At 42.6% G+C, this 18,038-nt stretch overlaps 1 protein-coding gene and 1 long non-coding RNA gene across 6 annotated transcripts in view; one reads left to right on the top strand and one right to left on the bottom strand.

The window, feature by feature from the left end:
- The window catches only part of LOC130297721 (urotensin-2 receptor-like), a 645,128-nt gene that overhangs the window by 328,781 nt on the left and 298,309 nt on the right, over positions 1–18,038 (top strand). Inside the window, exon 8 of one of the 5 annotated variants that reach the window (XM_056550500.1) lies at positions 5,765–5,828. The exons of 2 other annotated variants lie outside the window; for them this stretch is intronic. The gene's annotated coding sequence lies outside the window, so the exon portion shown is untranslated. Of the gene's footprint in view, positions 1–2,354; positions 2,489–5,764; positions 5,829–18,038 lie in introns of those variants that run through there. 2 more of the 5 variants (XM_056550498.1, XM_056550502.1) reach the window with 2 other exon arrangements.
- On the bottom strand, positions 7,521–16,137 carry LOC130297731 (uncharacterized). The gene is made up of 4 exons (XR_008849661.1): positions 15,978–16,137; positions 15,534–15,562; positions 10,722–10,879; positions 7,521–7,650 (listed from the first exon to the last, which is right to left on the bottom strand). It is a non-coding gene; the product is annotated as an uncharacterized LOC130297731 (long non-coding RNA).

Here is an 18,038-nt window from a genome sequence, read left to right as displayed (position 1 = left end):
TTCAAGGCAACAGTTTAGGGCCACATATTGGGTATTTCTGTACTCAGGAGAAATTGCCTAACAAATTTTGGGGGGCTTTTTCTCCTTTTACCCCTTATGAAAAGGTAAAGTTGGGGTCTACTCCAGCATGTTATTGTAAAGAAAAATAATAATTTTCACTAAAATGTTGGTGTTATCCCAATTTTTTTCTTTCCACAAGGGTTAATAGGAAAAAAGCCCCCCCCCCCCCAACATTTGTAACACAATTTCTTCTGAGTGTATAAATACCCCATGTGTAGATGTAAAGTGCTCTGTGGGCGAACAGCAATGCTTAGAAGGGAAGGAGCGCCATTGGAGAGAGAATGTGTCTGGAATTGAAGGCCATGTGCATTTACAAAGCCCCCATGGTGCCAGAACAGTGGAACCCATCCCCCCACGAATGTGAACTATTGGAACTACATTTTTGTCCCAATTCAAGAACTGTTTGGTTTGTTTAGAGGTTAGTCTACAAAGGCTTTTCATAACCTCACATTGAGAACTTGCCTTTAGGACACCACAACGTACATATCCCTGTCATCTCAATGAAGACGGGCAGTAATCTACAGCCTACCAAAGATACACCAGAGGCTGGAGGACCACCCAGGATGCCATATTGTAATTTCGCCCACTATTGAGATCTTAAATAAACCACTAAGGGAATTTGAGATCTACTCAATGTCATATACAACAAGATACAACAAACTTTTTGTCAAAAATATAACAGGTGGCGGTAGAATGCAATACACTGTATGTGACATTTCCTAATAAAGTGAAGCGTTAATGAAAGGTAAATGTCATCTGGTCACATGGCAGTGCCTGTAGGCGATCACCCTATGCCAAGGACTGTCTCTGCTGAATTTCTCTGTACTCCATCCAATAAGAAGAATTTTGCTTACCTGATCAGTAGGAGGATTATACACAGACACCTGAGGCAATAGGACCAAGTGAGGATACAGTAAATAGATGCCGTGCCAATACGTTACATCACCCACATGGTACCAGGGCGGCCATAGTTGGGTGATTTTCTAACTTATTGTTACCCCTATGTCCTACAGACACATCTGTTCCCCTATCTAGGTCATAAAAAGGATGTTCTTAGATGTTAAGGCAATTTAGGCCACAATTAGGACAAGAGGGGCATATGCCATAAAATAATTAAAGAAGCAAACATTTTTCTTTTACTTATATAATGCAGCACAGGATATTATTAAAGAATAATGTGGTGTCCCCGCACCAAAGGCTGTCCGGTGGGCTGCGGATCTACTCGGGCATGTCTGCTGCTTTTGTGTTTGGCCACTGTGAAAATGTTCACTTTGTATTATGTTCAAGAACTATTGTATTGTATTCATTATATACACTGTGTATTATGTTATTTATGTACTGTGCCTGTAAGATGGAAAGATGCAGTGTTAGCCAGGTGACCCTGTCTGCCTAATGAGAACCCCTAAATTGACGAGTATATAGTGTAGGGGAGGAGTTGCCCCAGTCTAAGTTCAGTTGGAGTTTGTAGTTAATGCTGACTACAGTGTGGAAAGGAGGTGGAACTCAAGTGTGGATACAGTATCCTTTGGATAGGGGATAAGATGCCAGGGGCGGAGTACCCCTTTAAGAATATGCAACACTAGGCATTAATATGAGGAACAATAGAATAACTATGTGCAATTCTAAAACTCTATTAAAGGGGTATTCCAGGCAAAAAGTTTTTTATATATCAACTGGCTCCGGAAAGTTAAACAGATTTGTAAATTACTTCTATTAAAAAATCTTAATCCTTCCAATAGTTATTTGCTTCTGAAGTTTTCTGTCTAACTGCTCAATGATGATGTCACGTCCCGGGGGCTGTGCATGATGGGAGAATATCCCCATAGGAGCTGCATAGCTCCCGGGACGTGACATCATCATTGAGCAGTTAGCCAGAAAACAACAACTCAACTTCAGAAGCTAATAACTATTGGAAGGATTAAGATTTTTTTAATAGAAGTAATTTACAAATCTGCTTAACTTTCCGAAGCCAGTTGATATATAAAAAAAAGTTTTGGCCTGGAATACCCCTTTAAATATGAGAATAACATGTTATGGCTGATACTGTGTACAGCTAATTATATGCTGAGTATAAATATAAAATATATGTTTGTGTTTTGCACATTTTATATTCGATTAAATAACATATATTATTTCGGTATTTAGGGTTAATCTTCGAATAGATATGCTTAAACATGGCTGCCAGGGTCAAAATGGAGAATAATGTCTCTCTGCCTGATCTAGTCAGAACGCATGACACACCGCATGTGAAAGTAACCTTATATACTTGTCTTTTTATTCACTTTGTGCATTAGATGATGTTACTTGTATTATACCACATGGCCACTGAAGCAAGAACAATACTGATAATACTGCTCTGCTACAGAGTTTGGAACAATTGGTGATGTCAGAGACTTTTCATTCAGCCTGCAAAAAACAACTTTTAAAGGTACAGTGACCAAATATTCCTTTATCTGCACCAAAAGCTGTAACACTCCACGTTTTTTCAGGGAAGTGTTAAAGTTGTTTTACAGAGTTTTAGGGGGACCTATGAACACTAACATGTGACAAAACATGAGAAGAACTACTACTCCCAGCTGATCTGTATTGCAACTTTTATCGTTTACTATATAGGTATTTGATTGTATTTTCTTGTTCAGTCCTATGACTTTCCTTGGACACTAGATGGCACTAAAGGCATCTGGTGGTGACTGTCCTATATGGGCCTACATACATGTAAAGTAGGGCTTTCTTACCAATAGTAACAATGTTGCCAGGGCAAACTTACTGAACCAGTCCATGACGAGTCTATATAATCCCCACCCAGACTGCGCATTTTGTGGGTTTTCCTGAAAGGTCACAGGAAGATAAAGGATAAATTGTTAGTAACTATAGTTGGGTTTCGGGATTAGAACAACCTGGCTGCTTTTATTCAGACTAAGCAGAACACCTGTCTATGGGATGTGTCTGGTATTGCAGTTTGACTCCACTAATGTATATGGGGCTGAGCTGTGATACCACCATAGGCATGCGCAGCCTACTGCATTAGGGTGTGCACCCTAAAGCACAAACTCACTCCGCGCTCGCGTGTGTGTGTTTATGTATGTATATATATATATATATATATATATATATATACATACATATACACACACACACTCTTGCTTGCATAGTGTAGGAGGATTGGATCCAGGGCCAGTTTTAGGCTTAGCATGGCCCTGGGCAAAATCAGAAGTGGGGTCCCAAAAGTCGTAATAGTGCACTTATCAGATTAGCACATTTTTGGTCACCATAAATACCATAAAAAATATCTAAAAGCCCAAAAAAAAATGGTACCAATAAAAACAAAAAATCACAGCGCTAAAAATTACCCTCATACATCCCCATATACAGAAAAATAAAAGTGCTATAGGGATCAGAATAGTACAATTTTATATGTTTGTATTCACAAAAGGTTGGCAGCATAGTTCCCCCACATTAGGTTGGCAGTATAAATCTCCCACATTAGGATGGAAATATATTTCCCCCACATTAGGTTGGCAGTATAGTTCCCCCACATTAGGTGCATTATAGTTCCCCCACATTAGGTGCAGGATAGTCCCCCCACATTAGGTGCATTATAGTTCCCCCACATTAGGTGCAGTATAGTTCCCCCACATTAGGTGCAGTATAGTTCCCCCACATTAGGTTAATAGTACAGTTCCCCCACATAATATAAAATGGTACTATTCTGATCCCTATAGCACTTTTACTTTTCTGTATATGGGGATGTATGAGGGTCATTTTTAGCGCTGTGATTTGTAGTTTTTATCGGTACCATTTTTTTTTTGCATTTTAGATATTTTTTATGGTATTTTGTGACCAAAAATGTGCTAATCTGATTAGTGCACTATTACGACTTTTGGGACCCCACTTCTGATATTGCCCAGGGCCATGCTAAGACTAAAACTGGCCCTGGATCCAATCCTCCTACACTATGCAAGCAAGAGTGTGTGTGTGTGTGTGTGTGTGTGTATATGTATATATACATACATAAACACACACACATGCGAGCACGGAGTGAGTTTGTGCTTTAGGGTGCACACCCTAATGCAATAGGCTGCGCACGCCTGTGTAACCTATAGAGAGCTGTGGCGCTATTTCTGGACAAAACTTCTCATCTTGTTCTAATCCTGTAGAACAACATGACCATTTGGGTCCCAGCTTTATACCAAGTGAACACAGGACACAATGTGTAGATGTTTTCTACTTTATTGGTTGTGAGACATGAAAGGAAGAGAAATCATGGAGAGAGAATATAAAGAATCAGGAAAAAGAGGAAACAAAATCATAAGGGGGGAAATTAATTCTGAGGACTTGGCCGGTCATGGTCAGGGATTCCTTGTGGGGCCTGGAAGACAAAAAGAAGATTAGGAGCTGATTTCCATATTTCATGTGAAAAAATACATCTGTTTGGGATGGGGTCACCTTGTGGGTGTAATCAGTCCCAAGAAGTATTTACCCCCCCCCCCCCTAAAACTGAAAATGTATGTAGCTATTAAGTGAATTGAACTATTGAGTGACATCTGCAGTCCACAGGATCACATACAGCCCAGTGTATTCCTGTGGACTGCAGCTGTGGCTCAATAGTATCCAGGTAGCCTTAAAGGGGTATTCCAGGCAAAAACTTTTTTTTTATATATCAACTGGCTCCGGAAAGTTAAACAGATTTGTATATTATTCACAAAGGAGGTAGTGCGGCACTGCGTGAGTGTGCTGGATTAGGAATGGCAGGTGGGAGTTGGTGTAGCTGTGATGCCTCTGGTGGTGCTCAGATACTATAATAAGCAAAGTTCATGATATCAGTGAAGAGAAATGAAAATATCGGCACTCACCAGTGTGGCTGCAGGGTCTTCTTTATTGAGACATACTCACATGCGGGGTACAGAAGAGAGGGGAGTGGGGGGACAAGTGGTGGCGACCGAGCTCTAGTTTCGCACACTTGGTGTGCTTCGTCCGGCCATGACCCATACTGCCTATGACTGCCTTATATACAAGTGAACCTAGTGCTTCACCTATCATGCACCTGAACATCTCTCATATGATCAGGTGACATGGTAGGGGGGAGGTGTGTTAAAAGCAAAGATAGTTAGAAGCATGCTGAGAGCTCCGTTTTGTCGTTTAACCCTATGTTGCCTGTGGCATTAGTTTTAATGATCCATAGTGTCTCCACTCGTAATAATTTCGATTCTATTCGTTCATACTTATTACACGACACTTTTTCTAAGCCTACAAAGCGTAGTACATCAGGGTTATTATTATGGGCTTCTCTTACGTGGGCCTGCAGACGGGACGCTCCTGGCTTTCCAGCGCGTATGGTATAAAAATGTTCCCTAATACGCATCTGGAGCTGGCGTTTCGTCTGGCCTATGTAGAAGAAGCCACAGGGACATATTATAGCATAGACAACATTTTTCGTGCGACAGGTAATTAACTCTTTAATAGTATAAAAGACTGCTCCTAGCCTTACGTGTTTAGTTTCCCAGCAATATCTGCATTGATTGCAGTTTTTACACTGGTGGGTACCTTTAGGTGTGATGTCACTAAGCCAGGTTTCTTTTTTCGCTGATGTATTGCTACTCTTAGATTTATTTCTCAATTTATCTCCTATGGTGAGGTTCTTTCTGTATGTAATACGTGGTTTGTTTTCTGCTCTTTTTTTCAAATCCTCATCGGCTTCCAATAGAAACCAGTTTCTACGTATAGCTCGCTCTATCACTGGATTCATTGGAGTGTTTTGGAATACAAAGGTGAATCTTTCTTTTAGATTTTCCAACTTATTAAGTGGATTTTTATTTTTAAGTAGATCTTCCCTCTTAGTTATCTCTGCTTTATTTCTACCATAATTTATTACATCATCAGGATAGTTGCGTTTTTTTAACCTTGTTACCAACTCATTAGCCTGTGTTACATAAGTCTCATTTTTACTGTTATTTCTTTTTAGGCGAATAAATTGCCCATATGGAATGTTGTTTTTTGTCATAAATCTGTGGGAGCTATTAAAATGTAGCAGTGTGTTTTTAGCTACTGTTTTTCTGTAATTTTCAGTAATTATGCAGTTCCCTTCAATAAGGAGTTTTAGATCCAGAAACTCTAAAGTCTTGCCTCCATAGTTATTGGTGAAATGCATATTCACGCTATTGTTATTCAAGTATGTTGTGAACTCATTAAATAAAGCTTGCGTGCCGGTCCATATTAGGATGATATCGTCAACATAGCGATAATACATTTTTATGAAAGGGAGATATGGATTGGTGGTACTGTATATAAACCGATTTTCAAAACTACTCAAAAATAAATTTGCATAGGCACAGGAGACCGGTGTTCCCATAGGGGTGCCGGTCTTCTGTTTGTACCATTGTTCGCCATGCATGAAGGTGTTATTGTGAAGTACAAAATCAAGGCCCTCTGCACGAATTCAAGCATATTCTCAGAAACATTAGCTTGTGTGAGAGACTCTTTCACTGCCTGTATACCCGCCTCATGGGGAATACGGGAATACAGGCTAGTGACATCTATCGAACATAGACTACTCCTTCCTTCTACATGAACTTCTTTTAAAATTTGAAGAAGATGCTTAGTGTCCTTTACATGTGACAATATAGTTGTTTGTAATGGGGTAAGAACCCAGTCTAGGTAGTGAGACAAAAATTCGGTCGCTGAGCCGATCCCAGCTACTATTGGCCTGCCTGGGGGTCGGCTCAGCGATTTATGGACTTTTGGCAAGTGGTACCATCGTGCTGTTTTGCAATATCAGGTAATAATTTTTCAGCATTTTTTTCTGATATAACCTTTCTAGTAACATATTTATGCAAGAATGACTTCAGATTATTAAGAATCTTGGGGGTTGGGTCGGCCGACAAGGGGGTGTATGTCTCAGTGTCAGCCAGCTGTCTGACAGCTTCCTCCATATATTCTGATGTATATTGCACTACGACACTCCCCCCCCCTTGTCGGCACGAATTACAGTAATATCCTCCCTTTTTTCTAACCGTTTTAGTGCCTGTAGTTCTTGACTGGAGAGATTCATGGTAGGATTCGGGTATATCATAGCTTTTACGTCTCTTGTGACGGCTTTGACAAAGGAGTCTATACTACTGCCTTGTGTAACTGGTGGATTAAATTTAGTTTTTTTCCCTTTATTGAAAAAACTACTCTCCTTCCCAGGGTCATCAGTAGACTTCCTATCTTGCTCGAATCCTGTAGCTAACATAGCTACACATACATAAACACACACATGCGAGTGCGGAGTGAGTTTGTGCTTTAGGGTGCACACCCTAATGCAATAGGCTGCGCACGCCTATGTAACCTATAGAGAGCTGTGGCGCTATTTCTGGACAAAACTTCTCATCTTGTTCTAATCCTGTAGAACAACATGACCATTTGGTTATACCAAGTGAACACAGGACACGATGTGTAGATGTTTTCTACTTTATTGGTTGTGAGACATGAAAGGAAGAGAAATCATGGAGAGAGAATATAAAGAATCAGGAAAAAGAGGAAACAAAATCATAAGGGGGGAAATTAATTCTGAGGACTTGGCCGGTCATGGTCAGGGATTCCTTGTGGTGCCTGGAAGACAAAAAGAAGATTAGGAGCTGATTTCCATATTTCATGTGAAAAAATACATCTGTTTGGGATGGGGTCACCTTGTGGGTGTAATCAGTCCCAAGAAGTATTTACCCCCCCCCCCCCCCCCCCATACTGAAAATGTATGTAGCTATTAAGGGAATTGAACTATTGAGTGACATCTGCAGTCCACAGGATCACATACAGCCCAGTGTATTCCTGTGGACTGGAGCTGTGGCTCAATAGTATCCAGGTAGCCTTAAAGGGGTATTCCAGGCAAAAACTTTTTTTTTATATATCAACTGGCTCCGGAAAGTTAAACAGATTTGTATATTACTTCTATTAAAAAATCTTAATCCTTCCAATAGTTATTAGCTTCTGAAGTTTTCTGTCTAACTGCTCAATGATGATGTCACGTCCCGGGAGCTGTGCATGATGGGAGAATATCCCCATAGGAACTGCACAGCTCCCGGGACGTGACATCATCATTGAGCAGTTAGACAGAGAACAACAACTCAACTTCAGAAGCTAATAACTATTGGAAGGATTAAGATTTTTTAATAGAAGTAATTTACAAATCTGTTTAACTTTCCGGAGCCAGTTGATATATAAAAAAAAGTTTTGGCCTGGAATACCCCATTAAAAGTATTCTCTACCATTACTGTGAGGCTCTAGCTCCCAAATTCATTGACTAAGTCCATAAAAATGTGCTGACAACAAAATCACACAAAAATTATCAATGGAAATCAAATTTATGGAGGTCTGGATATGGAGTCACACTCAAAATTAAAGTGGAAAACCCCACTACAGGCTGATCCAACTTTATGTAATGTCCTTAAAACAAGTCCCAATGAGGCTCAGTAGTGCCCGTATGACCTCCCTACAATACTTGGTCATGCTCCTGATGAGGTGGCGGATGGTCTCCTGAGAGATGTCCTCCCAGACCTGAACTAAAGCATCCACCAACTCCTGGACAGTCTGTGATGCAACGTGGCGTTGGTGGATGGAGCGAGACATGATGTCCCAAATGTGCTCAATCGGATTCAGGGGAACGGGTGGGCCAGTCCATAGCATCAATGCCTTCCTCTTGCAGGAACTGTGGCACTCCAGCCAAATGAGATCTAGCATTGTCTTGAATTAGGAGGAACCCAGGGCCAACCTCACCAGCATATGGTCTCACAAGGGGTCTGAGGATCTCATCTCGGTACCTAATGGCAGTCAGGCTACCTCTGGCAAGCACATGGAGGGCTGTGCGGCCCCCCCAAAGAGATGCTACCCCACACCATTACTGACCCACCGCCAAACCGGTCATGCTGGAGGATGTTGTAGGCAGCAGAACGTTCTCCACAGCGTCTCCAGACTCTGTTACGTCTGTCACATGTGCTCAGTGTGAACCTGCTTTCATCTGTGAAGAGCACAGGGCGCCAGTGGGTAATTTGCCAATCTTGGTGTTCTCTGGCAAATGCCAAATGTCCTGCACAGTGTCTTGGGCTGTAAGCACAACCCCCACCTGTGGACATCGGGCCCTCATACCACCCTCATGAAGTCTGTTTCTGACCGTCTGAATGGACACATGCACATTTGTGGCCTGCTGGAGGTCATTTTGCAGGACTCTGGCAGTGCTCCTCCTGCTCTTCCTTGCACAAAGGCGGAGGTAGCGGTCCTGATGCTGGGTTGTTGCCCTCCTACGGCCTCCTCCACATCTCCTGAAGTACTGGCCTGTCTCCTGGTAGCGCCTCCATGCTCTGGACACTACACTGACAGACACAGCAAACCTTCTTGCCACAGCTCGCATTGATGTGCCATCCTGGATGAGCTGCATTACCTGAGCCACTTGTGTGGGTTGTAGACACCGTCTCATGCTACCACTAGAGTGAAAGCACCGCCAGCATTCAAAAGTGACCAAAACATCAGCCAGGAAGCATAGGAACTGAGGACCACTCCTTTATTGGGGGTGTCTTGCTAATTGCCTATAATTTCCACCTGTTGTCTGTTCCATGTGAAATTGATTGTCAATCCGTGTTCTTCCTGAGTGGACAGTGGGATTTCACACAAGTGTCATTGACCTGGAGTTACATTGTGTTGTTCCCTTTATTTTTTTGAGCAGTGTATATAGTAAGGAATTGTACAGAACATGATCTCACAAGAAAACTCCATACTTATCAAGATGGGGGAGGCATAGCATGTGTACTACAGTCACTATGGAGGCCCTGAAGATAAATGCCTCTGGAGATCAATGTAAGGGTGTGAGGTGAGGAAATGTTCATGAATAAGTTTTTCTTATTCTGTGCAACCCCTTTTACTAAGGACCTATAATATTCTTCACTATGGAGTATGAGGGTAGACATCAAATATGGAACCAGAGGTGAGGGAATCTACAGTAACTTTAGCCAAATGGGAATCTATCAGATCGGTCATTAAAAATGAACACAGTCCTAGGAGATCTCTGGACTTTGTCAGATAACAGGAATTAATTTGTTCAGACTAAGCTAATCGACTTCCGATCTGTTTTATTCAGATTCAGCTGAAGTTATTGTAGATGTGTTTAACTCTAAATGGGGCCTCGTTGTGTATGTGACTTTTCGTGGGACAATAATACAGTTAAATAAGGCTGAACTGCAATACCAGACCCGGCCTATGGTCACATTTGGGGCTATTGCAAGAAAAAATCTCATAGCATCCCCTAAAGGACGGCAATAATCCAAGTTCTCACATCACATTACAAAGAGTTCAATGAAGGGCAACTCATCGGGATATTTTTGTAGGGGATGGGAAACCTTCTCACAGATGTTATACCGGTCATGTTATACTGGGATGCTGCCCAGGCAAAAGCAAAATTTGCTCTTCGCTGGGAGTTGTAATAGTAAACATACTATATAAACTCATCTCCCCTGGTCCTCCACACCTGGGGAGCGGAGGAGGTGAGTGTTGTATAACTATTATTTTTATACAACCCTCAGCCCAGGAGCATATTTAGCTTTTAATATTTAGCTTTTCTTTATTAGTGGATACTTTACTTTCATTTCTAAATGTCCCATTCTAATATATATTACATATAAGTATTCAAATTTTACCTGCACAGAGAATGAGATCACTTGCCACCCGCACCGCTAACTGCACCATTAGCTGCATCAAGGGCAGAACCAATTTGGCCACCGCTGCTCCCACCGCCAACATGTCCAGCACCCTGGCCATTAGCGCCACCTACATCTGATGCCTCACCGCCTCCTGCCTGTGAATATAGAAATAAGGTATTGGACACCTTCACCGTCACTTCTGTAACTTTTGTTTAAAAAGAAAATCTTGCCATTAATTGAAATACGCCCAGACTGGTGGTGGTGGAATAGGAGTTTCTCAGATGTAGCAGAGCTGAATATATCATCTTATAAAGCCTCATTCACCAAAGCTGAATCATTGTTTTCCCCCAATATACTGACTGGCATAAGGTCTGACTGCTATGGTAACCCATCTTAACCTTACAACAGCATCATGTGGGCACCTGTGGGGGGACAGAGGGAGGTGCTGTGGTCACTATTGAATCTAAGGGGTAAAACTGTCAGTATCCATGTTCTCTCTGATCCGAAACAATTGTATTGGGAGAGGGGCTGTGTATTACATAGAAGCAGCGCCACACCTGTCATTTGGTTATGTAAGGTATTGCAGCTCCATTAAAGTGAATGGGATTAATCTCCAATACCACACACAACTTGAAGGCTCTGGTGTGATCTGTGGAAGAAAGTATTTTTGTTTTTCTAATCATGGACAATCATTTAAAGGGGACCTGTTATCACTTTTATGCTGCCTGCACCATCAGTCTTCAGGGTGGTCCCTGGAGGCTTTGCCCTCCCCCGCTGGCGTTGACTGATAAATCTCATCCTGTTTGTGTATCAGGAGTGATCTATCATACAATGCCCGAGGGGTGGGAAGAAGCCACCTGGGACCACCCCAATGATTTTGGTTCAGGCAGTATGGAAGTGATGACAGGTTTCTCCCTCTGGGGCAGTGGCGTTGCTAGGGTTGGTGTCACCCGGTGCGGTAGAAAATGGTGTCACCCCCATACCTCCCCCCTCCCCCCAGTAAGTTTTTAGCTTGTTGTGACAGACACCACTGTTGTAGGGCATTGTGAGAAATTCCAGTATAATAATCAGATATACCAGTTGCCACAGAATGGGAAAGTGTTAAAGAAGTTTTCACCATTGAAATATACAGCTCCCAGAATTACTTAAAGGGGTACTCCACTGGAAAACATTTACTTTTATATCAACTGGTGCCAGAAAGTTAAACAGATTTTTAAATTACTTCAATTTAAAATCTTAATACTTACAGTACTTATAAGCTGGTGTATGCTCCACAGGAAGTTGCGTAGTTCTTTCCAATCTGACCACAGTGCTATTTGCTGACACCTCTGTCCATGTCAGGAACTGTCCAGAGCAGGATAGGTTTGCTATGGGGATTTGCTCCTACTATGGACAGTTCTTGACATGGACAGAGGTGTCAGCACAGAGCACTGTGGTCAGACAGAAAATACATTAAAAAAGAAAATAACTTCCTGTGAATCGCTTATACAGCAGCTAATAAGTACTGGAAGGATTAAGATTTTTAAATAGAAGTAATTTACAAATCTGTTTAACTTTGTAGCACCAGTTGATTAAAAAAAATGTTTTCCAGTAGAGTACCCCTTTATGCAGTGGTGAGGTTATGCTGGGAGTTGTAGTTTCACTGACCATAACTGTAGAACTGACAAGCGACTACAGCTCTGATAGGACATAGTGAGGAGAATACACAATGATATCAGTGACTACAGGTGACGTCTTCTCTATAGTGAGGAGAATACACAATGATATCTGACTACAGGTGACGTCTTCTCTATAGTGAGGAGAATACACAATGATATCAGTGACTACAGGTGACGTCTTCTCTATAGTGAGGAGAATACTCAATCATATCAGTGACTACAGGTGACGTCTTCTCTATAGTGAGGAGAATACTTAATGATATCAGTGACTACAGGTGACGTCTTCTCTATAGTGAGGAGAATACTCAATCATATCAGTGACTACAGGTGACGTCTTCTCTATAGTGAGGAGAATACTCAATGATATCAGTGACTACAGGTGACGTCTTCTCTACAGTCTTCCCTTATCTAATTCAGATGGTACATACCGCCTGGTCCAGCTAAAACTTCTGTCTGTAGAATGTGACGCCCAGACGTCTCCTCACTATGTCAGTGCATTCTCATCCTCTATATGAAAACAATTATTATTATAAACCTGCCAGACACTGTATCCTCTAAATATAATACTACTATACACTATACTCTTTGATTATAAACCTTCCATACACCATACCCACTGAATATAATACTACCACACACTGTACATTCTGAATATAATACCAACACATACTGTACATTCTGAATATAAATCTGCCACATACTGTACCCCTGAATATAAATCTGCCACATACTGTACCCCTGAATATAATACTACCACACACTGTACATTCTGAATATACACACACCGTATCCACTGAATATAATACTACCACATACTGTACCGTCTGAATATAATACTACCACACACTGTACATTCTGAATATAATACCAACACATACTGTACACTCTGAATATAAATCTGCCACATACTGTACCCCTGAATATAATACTATCACATACTGTACCCTCTGAATATAATACTACCATATACTGTACCCTCTGAATATAAATCTGCCACATACTGTACCCCTGAATATAATACTATCACATACTGTACCCCTGAATATAATACTATCACATACTGTACACTCTGAATATAATACCAACACATACTGTACACTCTGAATATATTACTACCACCCACTGCGTCCTCTGAATATAATACTTAGAGATGAGCAAACTACAGTAAATTCAACTCGTCACTAACTTCTCGGCTCGGCAGTTGATGGCTTTTCCTGCATAAATTAGTTCAGCTTTCAGGTGCTCCCGTGGGCTGGAAAAGGTGGATATTGTCCTAGGAGAATCTTTCCTATGAATGTATCCACCTTTTCCAGCCCACAGGAGCACCTGAAGGCTGAATTAATTTACGCAGGATAAGTCATCAACTGCTGAGCTGACAAGTTCGTGACGAATCGAATTTACTGTAAGTTCGCTCATCTCTAATAATACTACCACAAACTGCGCCCTCTGAATATAATACTACTACCCACTATACCCTCCGAATATAACACTACCACAAACTGCGCCCTCTGAATATAACGTTGCCATACAGTGCACCCTCTGAATATAATACCACAACCGCAGTAACACCCCTTAACATCCGTTAGCTGATGCTATTACCACGGGAGGGGGGTATTGGTGGTGTTGCTAGTGGATGATCGGGGTGCTACTACTGGGGGGGGGGGTGTTGCTGAAGGATGATGAGGGTGCTAATGGCCATCCCCCCTGGCAGTATCACCCCCATCATCCATCGGCAGGATCATCCTCCTGGCAGGAGCACCGCCATCATCCACCATCAGGATCTGCTGATGGAGGTGCCGCTGGGTAGGTAGCAGTTTCCCCACATTAGGTAGCATCTTTTCCCCACATTAGGCAGCATAGATTCCCCACATTTGGTACCAGTTTCCCCACATTAGGTAGCAATTTCCCCATATTAGGGAGCACAGATTCCCCACATTAGGTATCAGTTTCCCCACATTCGGTAGCACAGATTCCCCACATTAGCTAGCATAGACCCCCCACATTAGGTAGCATAGACTCCGCACATTAGGTATCATAGACTCCGCACATTAGGTATCATAGACTCCGCACATTAGGTAGCATAGACTCCCCACATTAGGTAGCATAGACTCCCCACATTAGGCCGCAGGTTCCCTTGCAGGTTCCCCACAATGCGTCAAAGTCTCCCCACACACGCACACACACACAAAAAAAAAAAAACACATACAACACAACACAGAGAGACACACACACAAACACACACAGTCAGAGAGACACACACTCACAGACAGACACAGAGTCACACAGTCACACACACACAGAGTCACACAGAGTCACACACACACACACAGTCACACAAACACACAGTCGCACACAGAGTCACACAAATACAGAGTCACACACACACTCAGAGAGTCACACAAACACACACAGTCACACACACAGAGTCACACACACACAGTCACACACACAGAGTCACACACACAAACATAGATAGAGACAGACATACACACTCACCCATCCAGCTCAGCGATCCTTCTCACCGGGCGCAATGCGAGTGACGTAACTGACGTCCCCCTGCGCGGCCATGCGGTATGACGTCAGGCCGGCGCAGACGTGGGAGCGGAGGCCGGGCACAGTACTGGTGAAGGTGAGATGGGGGGGGGCGTGATGACGGACGGGCACACTGAAAGGGGGGGGGGGGGTTGCTAATGGACGGGCGCACCGCACACACAGCACAGGGGGGTGTGCTGACGGATGGGAGGCCGGTCGGGCACATAGAGGGGTGTCAGTGTAGCTGGGGAGGGGGTGTGGGTGCTGCGGAGCGTCTTGGTGTCACCCCATTAGCTTGGTGTCACCCGGTGCGGGCCGCACCCCCCGCACCCGGGTCGCAACGCCACTGCTCTGGGGACCACCCAATGACTTTTAAAGTCTATAACAAGACCCCTCAACTACTTTCACGTCTCATACTGAGTCTTCTTACATGGCAGAGTGGACTCAGGGACCAGGTTCCAAGGTAAATCCCACCAATGCACCTCTTAAGGTACAAATTCTTCTACATTTATTCTGTACCAAGGAAATAAGACCTGTTTGCTATTGTTGGAGCACATATTCACCCTATGACAGTATGGTGTATGTATGGTATGGACATATATGATGGTGATATACTTACACCTCCAATGTTCTGCCCCTGAGCAGCAACTGCAAAATGTAAAATAAAGCATCACTGAGCCATGATATACTATGTATAATACTAATACTACTATACTGATATAGATATTTATTTTATGAAGTCATATCTGTCTCTGACAATGTTGGTAGAAAACTAATATGGCTTCTTCTCAGATTTCCATAATCCCAAAATGTTAGAAACATATAAATGTAATGCTGATCTGGAGCCTGGAAAACTGTGTGACCATTAATGCCAATATCTGGTGACCTAGGGCTGTAAAGAAGATGATGTAAGTGTTAATGATAGTCTAGGGCAGTGGAGGATGTTTACATCAATCCAGAATGTAAAATCTGCCTAAAGATCCAGATATATGGACATATAGCTAGTATGGTCTGGAGCTAGTATGGTCTGGGTGACAGATAAGATAATAATGTACACACTTACCATAGGCGCTAGCGATGACAACAAGGAGGAGAATAGTGAAAGCCTTCATGGTGGAGATGACTGGGTTTAAACCTCTGTCTAAATAATATCAACTCTACTGCACATACCCTGTACTGGGTGATGCCGCCCTATATATAGCTCAGGATACAGAGAAGTTATATGACTTCTTCTGTCATTGTTTTGCACTTGGCAAAGATTAAAAGATAAATGTGTGAAGCTAATGAAGTTTATTGCATTTTATCAGATAATCTCAGTCTCTTAGGACAATACTCCCCAGATTGTGTTTACTTTGCAGACGATCTTGAGTTTAATTTCCTCTACATAGTCCTGTCTATAATAATGCTATTGTTTACTGGGCTTAAACTGTAAATATAATTTCAAAACACTTCAGACATGTCATGGAAACAGTGCTACATAAGTGCTGAGACCCTCACTGATCATTAGAACCAGCAGGGGAAAGAGCACAGCTGAGAGGTGCTTCCCCCCCCATGGGCTCCATAGACTTTCTGGTCTATGCACACTTAAACCAAGCCGTTTATTATAGATCGGTGGAAATTTGAAGGACTTGGGAGCAGTTCAAGCTTGGAATTTTACAAAGCATAACAATGGAGGTACAGAGTAATACAATAAAATGTAACAGTACAAAGTGTGACCTAAACGGAACTCTGAAAAAGAAAAACAGGGTGGGCAGGCAGCTTGTCCGGAACTGATGAGTTGGCAACTCATAAGGGGGGTTTATTTATAGCAGTCTCACTTCAAGGGCCGCCCAGCAGCCCACCAACCAACACCACCTGGCCAATAGTAAAGAAAAATTGGGGTGGACCATGACAGCAGGATAGCCCCCACCCGCCCCCGCTGCCTATACTTATCCCATACCTATGCAGTCAGTAATACTTGTGCTTCATTGACCGGATATTCTCCATATAAGATTATGATATTAAATGGTCAACAAAAGAGTGTCAAGAGAAGAAAAACATCAGGGCTCAAGATGGTCAAGAATTGGCCAGGCTAAATGGAGAAACAGAACATTTTGCAGACAATTGCTCTGACAGCGTAATCTTCTGATGACCTGTGTGAGGATCTTGTGCAGATCAGTATAGATTACTATTGGAAGGATCCATCAGGCAGCTCATACTGCTTTTGTGACTGAATATGACCACAAACCCACCAAAAATTTCTATATTGAGTTGTTGCTTTTATAAAGCGTCCCTGTTATCATCAGTAAGTAGGGTGGGCACCTTGAGCTGTGTACCATTATTTTACTACAGCTCAGCAACCATCCAATATATCTGCTAATACAGAAGACACACTATAATCAATAGTGTGCTATGGGATATATTGGTCTACACTGGTGCCTTACTGCACCTCTAAAATAGGGAAGAGGAAAGCAGAGCATTTGCACTGTAAAACCAGCACCAAGTGCAATGATAATTCCTGGAAACTAGGACCTAATAATGGACTGTGTTTATTGTATCGCTGCCAACATTATAGGGTGAGTGCTCTCTCAGTGTGGGTTGCGGGTTGCAGTTATGTGTGTTTGGTGGAACTGGTTCTCAACCTTTTTTAAACTCACCCTTGGAGTAGGGCTGGGCAGTATACTGGTTCATACCGAATACCGAAATTTTTGTGCTGCAAGATATGAATTTTTCCCCATACCACAATACCGGTTGGGCTCCTCCCCCTTGGGAATGAATGAATTATCAATCCAGCGCTGCGCTGTCCCCACATCGGGGAACCAATCATATGTGACCTGCGAGTGCTGTTCTGCTCCCCCCACCCCCAATCAATTATCAGCCCAATTATCAGCGGGGTACTACTCACATGAAAGTGCTGCCCTCCTCCTCTTTGTTGAGGACCACCGGCGCTGGAACTCTATACTGTATGCCAGTGGTCTCCAACCTGCGGACCTCCAGGTTTTGCAAAACTACAACTCCCAGCATGCCCAGACAGCCAACGGCAGGTTGGAGATCACTGCTGTACGCTGTATCCCTATGCCTGGGCTGCAAAAGATAAACTTACCTACGTCGGCCTCACGCTGTTTCTGAGGCTGAGCGCACTGTC

This window comes from Hyla sarda, chromosome 13 (genome assembly GCF_029499605.1).
Source record: "Hyla sarda isolate aHylSar1 chromosome 13, aHylSar1.hap1, whole genome shotgun sequence".
NCBI lineage: Eukaryota > Metazoa > Chordata > Amphibia > Anura > Hylidae > Hyla > Hyla sarda.
The sequence above is the reverse complement of the archived record's forward strand: the minus strand, read 5'-3'. Positions and strand labels throughout refer to the sequence as shown.